The 9,057-nt window shown below is 40.4% G+C and overlaps 1 pseudogene; it reads right to left on the bottom strand.

Moving 5' to 3' along the window:
• Positions 1-510: 510 nt before the first annotated feature.
• LOC101554525 (histone-binding protein RBBP4-B-like) lies at positions 511-1,422 on the bottom strand (annotated as a pseudogene).
• Between the last annotated feature and the right edge of the window lie 7,635 nt (positions 1,423-9,057).

Here is a 9,057-nt window from a genome sequence, read left to right as displayed (position 1 = left end):
ATTTTAAAAACAAATCCAAGATATTGAAATTTGCTCTTCTTGACTTAGCGAGACAGTCTACCTGTGATAAAACTGTCAGATAAAAACATTTATCTTTAAAACTTTGTGGTCTCAAGTTGTAAAAAACAAACATTTCACAGAAATAAAAAAAAATAATATGAAAACAGGTCAAGAAATACACTAACAAGGAAAACAGACTGGAAGAGAAACATGCAAATTTGACTTAACTGAAGAAACGAAGAATGGTCTACATAGGACAATGTGCATCTGAAAGTTGTGAATATTTTAAGAGTGGAAATTTGAATCTTGAATCTCCCCTCTCCTGAATCTTGCAGTATCTTTTATTTCATGGTTCAGACTCCTATCTTACTTGGCTTTCTTCCTTACTCCAGACTTCACTGAAAACCTAGGGGATGTAGTATGAAAGAAAAATGACACCCCTTCCCACTGCTACTTCAAATCTATATTACTAGAGAATTCCAGCAAAAAAAAAATGTGTTGTGGCTTTCCTGAATCAAGTCACCAAGTTCATATTTAGAAAATACCCTGTGTTTGAGGTCCCTAAAAAGAAAGATAGCCAAACAAAATCTGGACCTCAAAACAGTGTTAAATCAATCTTGGGATGAGAGATAAGCAGGGAGTCTAAAATCACAAGTGCAGGCATATCTAGGACCCCTGTCCTTCTGGACTGATGCTTCCTTTGGACTCTTCATCATTATAAATGTTCTCTGCCATCTGCCGCACTTGCATACTATTGTCTTCTAATACCGAACAGATTACCAAAGGTTCAATGGGATTCCAGGAGAAATCAGATATTTTAGCAGTGTGACCACCATGAATAAATGGCAATTTTTGCATCAGAGGGATATTGTTCTCCAATTTTACTCAAATCCCAAACTTCAGTCTACAATCAGTACCACTGGAAGCCAAAATAGTCTCAGTGTGAGGTGACCTCTGAACTTGGAATGTTTCATCCTTTTGTGATTAAAAGGATTGCAAAATATGTCTCAGATTTCTTAGATCTCAAAAAGATCTTGTCAGCCGATCCTATGGCAAGAATGAACTCAGTATAAGGGTTTAAAGAAAGGCAGCTTCACTTCAGTATTGTAGGAACCAACTGTGTGACTTGGTTTGGAAGTATTGTTTGAATGAGTTGCCAGTAGTCGTAAGTTTCTGATTATCACTAACTGAACCAAACTGAGTCATGGAGCAGATGACAGAAAACAACCTCTACTACTGCTGTGTGGCCTGCGAAGATAGTCTTTGCATCCACAACTCTTCCTTCCTCTGGAACAGCACTGTTGTCCCCCAGGCAGATGGTATGGTCATCTGAAGTACTAAGTGCCCACTGAGATTTAGGTTTCAAGAAATCCCATGTCCTTCCTTCTCATCTGCCCAGAAACACAAGTCCTTGTTGGCCATGGTGGGAAGGCTAGTTGAACATTGCCGGAAAGGAGGGAAGTCTTCGAGCACTTGCTCTGCGCGCACAGTCTCTATTGTGTTTTCTATGGCCCCCAAATTCACTAGTCAAAGGCTAGTGACTGCCCTAGTCTGTGTTTGCCCTGGAAGCTCAAATGTGTCTCTTACAGGAGGCAGAAAGTTGGCTGTAGTCTTCTGATCCATTCTGCCATTCTGTGTTACTTGATTGGTGAATTAAGCCCATTGTCATTGAATGAGGTTACAGAGAGAGAGGATTTTATTGCCATTATTTGTAGAAGTTATGTGTGTTTGTGAAGGTAGTCTTTGTGTTTAAAGAACCTCCTTCAAATCTTTTGGCCAAACTAGTTTTGTGGCAATGAAGTACCTAAACAGATGTTTGGCCATGAACCTTTGTATCATTTCTTCAAATATGAATAGGAATCTACTTGAGTTGAGCATTCTTCATGAGGGGTTTATTTTCTTGAGTTGTTTTTTGCTATATCCCACCATTTTCTTGTGGCCAACAGTGTCTCATTTGAAGATCTGCTGTGAATATTACTGTATTTACATTGTATGGGAGTTTTTTCTTTGATTTTGTTGCTTTTAATATTCTGTCTCTATCTTTGACTTTTGTCTTTCTGATTATAGTGTGCTTTGGAGCTATTTTATTTGAATCTATTTTGGCTGGGATTCATTAGGTTTCTTGAATCTGGTTACTTGAAATCCTCAGCTCTCGGAAATTTTGATCCGCAACTTATTTGACTAGGGATTCGTCATCAAATTTCCCTTCCTCAGAAATTCCGGTGATTCTTATATTTTTCCTCTTGAACTCATTCCATAGTTTTATAATGTTTTGTTCATTAGTCTTTAGACTTTTTTTCATCATATTTCGTGTTGTTTTCTAGAGGCTTCCTATATTTTATGTCAGAGTTCACTGAGATTTTCCTTAGCTGCTGTTATTTTGCTGCTAAAGCTTTCCACTCAGGTTATTTTGGAGGGGAGAGAGGGGATGGGAGGGGAGAGAGGGGATGGGAGAAGAGGCTGAGGCCCACAAACAACTGTATTCAGGGCTTACTTCTGACTCTGCTGAGGGAGAAGTTCTGGTTGTGTTTGGGGGACCATTATGTAGTGTCTAGAATCAAACCAGCTTTCTGCAACAAGCACCTTACCCATTATACTCACCAACCATATTCTTCAGTTCTGTCGTTTGTGTTTATAATTCTTTTCATTTCCAATTTTATATATTTTGTGTGCTTTATTGTTTACCTAAACCACTGTTTTCTTTTTTTTTCATTGAATGTTCAATTTTTTTAGATAGTCTTTTTTTTAATTTATTTATTTTTAATTAGTGAATCACCGTGAGGGTACAGTTACAGATTTATACATTTTTGTGCTCATGTTTCCCTCATACAAAGTTCCAGAACCCATCCCTTTACCAGTGTCCATTCTCCACCACCAGTAAACCCAGCATCCTTCCTACCCTCCCCAATCCCATCTCCCCCCACCCCACCCTGCCACTGTGGCAGGGTATTCCCTTTTGTTCTCTCTCTCTAATTAGGTGTTGTGGTTTGCAATAAAGGTGTTGAATTAAACTGGTTCGAAACTGGTAGAGTCTAGAGACTTTCAGGCTATTATCTTTACTTACAGAGTTTGGTGGACTTCTTTGAGTCGTCATCCTTCTGTCTGCTTTGTGGTTTACCCTTGCTGTAATTCTATAAGGAATTTATCTGAATCTCTCTCTCTCTCTTTCTATCTCTCTCTCTTTTTCTCTCTCTCCCTCTCTCTCTCTTTCTCTCTCTCTTTCTGTCTCTCTCCTTCTCTCTCCACTGTTAGGCCTCTCCTAGTGAATCTTTTTGCAATGTTACTACTTAGAAAATTGATAGTGATAAATTTATAGTGTTAAAAAGGATAATGTTTGTTTTAAGAACTGTGGTTTCTTATTACAAGAAGGAGAGTGGTCATGATCAAAGAAAATGCTATCCATCATAAGGTTTTTGGAGTAGAGTCCCATGGTTCTTTGAGAATTTTGATTTTTCATAACTAACCTTCCTTTGAATTATTCTCTTCATGTAGGATAACATAGCCTCAGGAAGTTTAGGTTTATTGGGAACTTTCCTCTGTGTTTATTTGTAACTTCCTTCTTAGTGTTCTGCTGACTTGTAAATATTGTTTTTCTCTTCTCCTTGAGTCCTTTGCATAGTTTATTTAGAGCCATGTTTTTTTGTATGGGCACAGGAAGTCTACAGCAAATACTATGATTTGTAACCTGGGAGTCATTTGACTCTACCTGTTATTTTCTTCCTGCGCATCTGTTCTCTCGACCTAAGCCTCAGCTGCCCTTACTTCCTAGCACCCCCAAAAGCAGGGTCTTGACGAGGGACAGGACAAACCCAGGGCAAGCAGTGAATTATGTGCTACCCTGACATCGAGCTGGGCCTGGCCAAAGTGCCTGATGCTTAACTATAAGTTAAGAGCTTGGTCATGGACAAATATTGTCATGATCCAAGAAGTAATAGCTAGATTCGGACCCTGCTAGGGTTAGGAATGATCAATCTGGCCTGAGAGCTGTAGTCTGAGTCTGCAAGATGTTCCCAGGAGAGCTGCCCTGCAATCCTCAATGTATCTTTTACTGTTTCCATACAAAAATAACTAGTATTAAGATGTTGATGGAGTTTTTGGACTCAGCAAAGGAGAAAAACACTTTAAGAGTTATTTTGCCTGAAGGCCCTCGGGAAGGGCTTTGGAATGCCCCTGGGTGGTATCTCCATTGAACCAGGTGGGCCCTCAGGAAGGGCCCTCCCTTTTTTTTTTAAGTTTTATTGAATCACCATGAGATAGTTTCAAGCACATTTGGGTTACAGTCTCACAATGATCAAACACCCATCCCTCCACCAGTGCACATTCCCCACCACCAATATCCCAGGTATACCCGCCCTTTCCCACCCTCTCCCTGCCTCTATTGCAGACAATATTCCCCATACTCTCTCTCTCTCTACTTTGGGACATTATGGCTTGCAACACAGACACTGAGAGGTCATCACGTTTGGTCCATTATCTACTTTCAGCATGAATCTCCCATCCCAACTGGTTCCTCCAGCCATCATTTTCTTAGTGATCCAGGAAGGGCTTTCTATGTTGATTTTGCTACCAGACTAGGTGTAGTCTAGAGGGCAAGGTGGAGAGAGACAAGTAGGGGGAGAGATAGTGAAGAAGGAGGAGAATCAAGAGAGCCAGATGGAGGAGTGAGGAGCTAGAAAGGAAGAGTGCGTGAGATGAGAGACGAAAGATTGAATAAACGGTAACTAATCAGCAACCAGCCTGGTCCTCGTTCTTCCTTCACCTGCCCTTGGCCAATGGCTGTCTCAATCCAGCCCATGCACAGTGGCTCGGGAGCACCCAATAAGGGTGGTGAGACAGAGCCGCCTAGAATACCCTTGAACACACACCCTTTGGCGTGTGTAGTTTTTTACATCTTCGGACTACTGAAAAAAAACAAAAACAAAAACAGAGGAATCTCTCTCTCTGTCTCTCTCTGTCTCTCTTTCCAAAAAACTTCCAAATAAAATATTTTATATTTCAAAACAACAGAAAAGGAGAAATTTTTACTTACTACTCAAGTAATATAGTTGTTTCTCTTCTCTGGGGAGAAGAATTAGCAAGACAATTTTTTATTGTTTATTTTTTTGGTTTGAGTCCACATCCAGCATTGCTTAGGGCTTACTCCTGAACCTACATTCAGTAAATCGCACTTGATGTTATTTGGGCAACCGTATGTGGTGCTGGGATGAAGCCCATGTCAACCACCTGGGATGAAGCCCATGTCAACCACGTGCAAGGCAAGCACCTTACTATCTGTACTATCTCTCTGGCTTTGAAACTGTTTTGATTTTTTTGTTTGTTTTGTTTTGTTTTGTTTTTAAAGAGTCTTAAAGGATTTCGCCTGGGAATGGGCCTACGTAGTTTTTTTTTTTTAATTATTAAATTGAGTAAAATATGTAACAGAGATGATGCCAAAGACGGCTCAACTGAAGTATTTTCATGAACCACTGCTTACTGGTTCATGAGGTGGGCTAGGGGCCTATAATCCTAGATTCCCAGCAGTGAGGTGACTTAGATCCTCATTCAGGGCATTCCTTGGAAGATGGAGGAAAAGATCTTTGTTGTTTTCATTCTATAGCATATAAACCCCAAAAAACACCCAGAAAAGAGATTAAATTAGGTGCCTTTGGAGAAGCTTAAGGTTGCCAAGAATCTAAATATGGCAGGACACTAGGCCCGGGGTCTCATCTTAAACCCAATTTAGAGAACTTTAACCCATCTCCCATGAGTCTGTGTCTACATTGTGAAGCAAATACATCCCCACTACTAAGGCAGAGACTTCAGGCAGGGGCCCTTTGCAATATGCAGACAGAGCTCCAAGGGGTCTCTTTCACCAGTTTTCCTTGGCAGTTTGTTCCCAGGCCTGCTTGACATCCCTCTGCAGGGGCACTTAGAGACTCTGCGAAGTAAATACAGAAGGGAGTGCAAAACTCATTACTGGATGCTCTGTCAGGGCTTGGGAAATGTCAAGTCTTTTTTTTTTTTTCTCTTCATAATGCTGATGTGTTCTTAATTGAGGCCTTGGATAAGAGAAAGACAAATTCACGCAGAGTGGTTATTGACCACCCTAATTGTGCAGGTATTTTGCCTTCTGTTTTTATGGTCTGCAAGAATGGAGAGACCTTTGTGATTAATTAGATAAGGGAAAGGGAATGTGGCTTAATAGAGTCCACAGCAAATATTTGCCAGACGTGAAAATGGGAAGAATAGCCCCTGCCCTAAATACCTCCTGGCGTGTCACGGGGACTGGATGGTTTAGTCAATGAAATTGAGATAATTAAGTTTCTGAGGACTTAAAAATAAAAAGCTCTGAGGTTCATCTTGTTATAGGGAGAAATAATCTGTAAGTCTGTACAAAAGGTTTCAAAGAGGGTGTTTGTGTGTGTGTGTGTGTGTGTGTGTGTGTGTGTGTGTGGTCACTGGTGGGGGGGGGTGACATTGGGGGTTACTGAATGGAAGCAGGGAGAAAAAGAAAACGACTTTCCAGGGAGTAAGACTTCATGGAAAGTTGTGAAATCGTTTTCCAAGTCCTAAATTACTAATAATTTCTATTACACATTAATTTCCCTTTAACCAGCCCTTGTGTATCTAAAAGAAGTTTAGCATCTCACTCCCCTGAGCTTCAGCAAGATGCTCGTCGAGTCATTTGGCCTTATTATAGATAATCTGCATGCCAAGTGGGGATTTGTTCTCTAAATGTGGTTTGTCTTCCATTCAAAATTATTTTGCCTTTCTGGTTTTATGGGCCATGAAATCAAGTTTCTACAAACCACCTCCTGCTTTTCTCATTCTCACACTTCAGTAACATGGTATCTGTGGGCTTTGCAGTTCTAAGCCATGAGTTTATCTTCTGCTGGATCTTCAAAGAAAATAAGCTTATATTGTATAAAACTCACTTTGGCCTCAAAAAAAATATCACCAATAAAATGGGTTTATTCAGAAACAAAAATCAGTTTTGGCATGTGAGTTTTGTATTGATTAGATTGCTTTGGGGTTTTTGGACGGGGAGGGTTGGTTTTATTGTTTTGTTTCTTGCAGTGTTGGATAGAACTCAGCACTATATGTGCACACTATTGGAAATTATGAACAATTTCATAAGTACCAGTGATTAAAATATTTTTTAAAAAAATTTAAAAGAAGTTAATAAATGTTAACACATCTCTAAAGTTATAAAAAAAAAAAACAAAAATAGTTATATGGTGGACACTGATATTGATCCCAAACAAAATGAGTTTCTTCAGAGCCAGTCAGTCACACACACAAAAAACAGACAACTGTGTATGTTCAGTGTCCTGTGTAGGGACTCTGAGGAGTGCTTCTTAATTCTCAGCAGCAGCCCCAAGTAGAGTCTGTGTGTGGATGGGCGCTGGGAAATCATACTTCCTTCTTTATTCCTTTTTGGGCAGGGAAACAACATACGAAAAAGGTCAAGACCTATTGCATGGAGATGAGTGTTGCCACGTAGTTGGCTAATCACATGCTCTTCTGACCTCCCAATAAAAACAACCTCTGGTGTTTCTGTCTGTTGACTTTTACCCAGGGGTCTAATTCTAATGATCTTTTTGTTTGTCTCTCCTATAGAGCAGGGATTACCAAGGTTACCCCCAGCGGCTCTCATGGCACGATGTATAGATCCTGTGCCCTGCATTGGGATTCCTGTTCCAATGTTCTAATTGTAACAGATGTCTGTTCCAATGCATCACAGACATCTGGACCAGCCTTTTGAGCTTCCTCCCATACCCATCCAGTCCTTTCCTTAATCTCCATGACACACTGCCTCCTTACAATAAACTTCCTTTCCTTTAGAATTCCAAATCCTTCTTCTCCACCTTATTTTTAAGTCATTTGCATAATTCATGCTTACTAGAACTTGAAACCTCATAATTTCCTAAAAGAATTACCAAAGTAAATCTGTGCAGGAATTTATCTTCAGCAATACAAAAGTAATTGGTACCAATTTTTTTTTCCTGATAGCCGAAAAGCCATCTAAGCACCCATTAATTCTCATTATAATTAATGTAAAAATGCTGGTACTATTAATGCTTGTAATTACATATTGTAGATAAGCATACACTCTATCATTATACTAATGACATAAAAAGCATTCCTGAAGCAATAGGAACTTTGTCGCACTGGAGACACCGGGTCACAGTATTTCTATGGTTAAGACTTAGAATATATTTGAGAACAAGTTTTGCACAATACCCAGGTGATTGATTTTTAAACTTAAACTGAGTACTAAAGCAGAGGATACGAGAGTACACCATGCAGAGATTTACCTCCAAAGGTTCAGTTAAAAAAAAAAATAAAGAGAGAGAGAGAAAGAAAGAAAAAGAAAAAAAAAAGTCACTATGGGGGACTTCAAGGTCAATGCTTCCAGGTGGGCCACCAGTAGATTTTTCTCTTAAATAAGCTAAAATCAGAGTTTAAAAAAAATCTCTTTAAGCTCCAAGCAGTTTCAGAGGCATGTGCATCCTGCTGCGTTATATCAATATTTTTATTTAGGAGCAGTCCTGGGGTGGCTGACTCCCCACTGGCCGCCTTCCCTGTTCCCTTGGCCCGTGTTCCCTCTGCAATTCTCAGCATGCTCACACATGTCTCCTCTGAACTGCTCTCACTCATTTCTCTTTCTTACTTCAGCTGATTTCCCTTCTTTCTACCTCTGTCCAGCGTCTGTCTTTTGCCATGGAGTCAAGAAGCTTCCATGAGGACAGCGACTGTCTGAGTCCTGCCCTCCTTAACTTTTCTGTGGCCCAGGGAATGAGAAGCAGGGTTGGGACCCTCTGTGCACCTCATTCTTCCTCTTCTGGAAGGACAGAAGCCAGGCAGGAGACACAGCGGGAAATGGGGTATTTATTACAAGCAGAGTCTGTGGGCACGGGTGTACAGAGCAGGTGATCTGAAGAGAAATGGGGCTCCAGAGACAGTTTGGGGGCCTCTTTGCACCCCATATAATTTCCTGAAGCTACACCCTTGTGCCTTCCTCCCACTGAACATACTCTGTCACCAGAAAGCCCTTACAACACCAAATCTGCACTG

The sequence above is a fragment of the Sorex araneus genome, chromosome 8 (assembly GCF_027595985.1).
Source record: "Sorex araneus isolate mSorAra2 chromosome 8, mSorAra2.pri, whole genome shotgun sequence".
Taxonomy (NCBI): Eukaryota; Metazoa; Chordata; class Mammalia; order Eulipotyphla; family Soricidae; genus Sorex; species Sorex araneus.
Note: the sequence above shows the minus strand (reverse complement) of the source record. Positions and strands in the feature narration are given on the sequence as shown.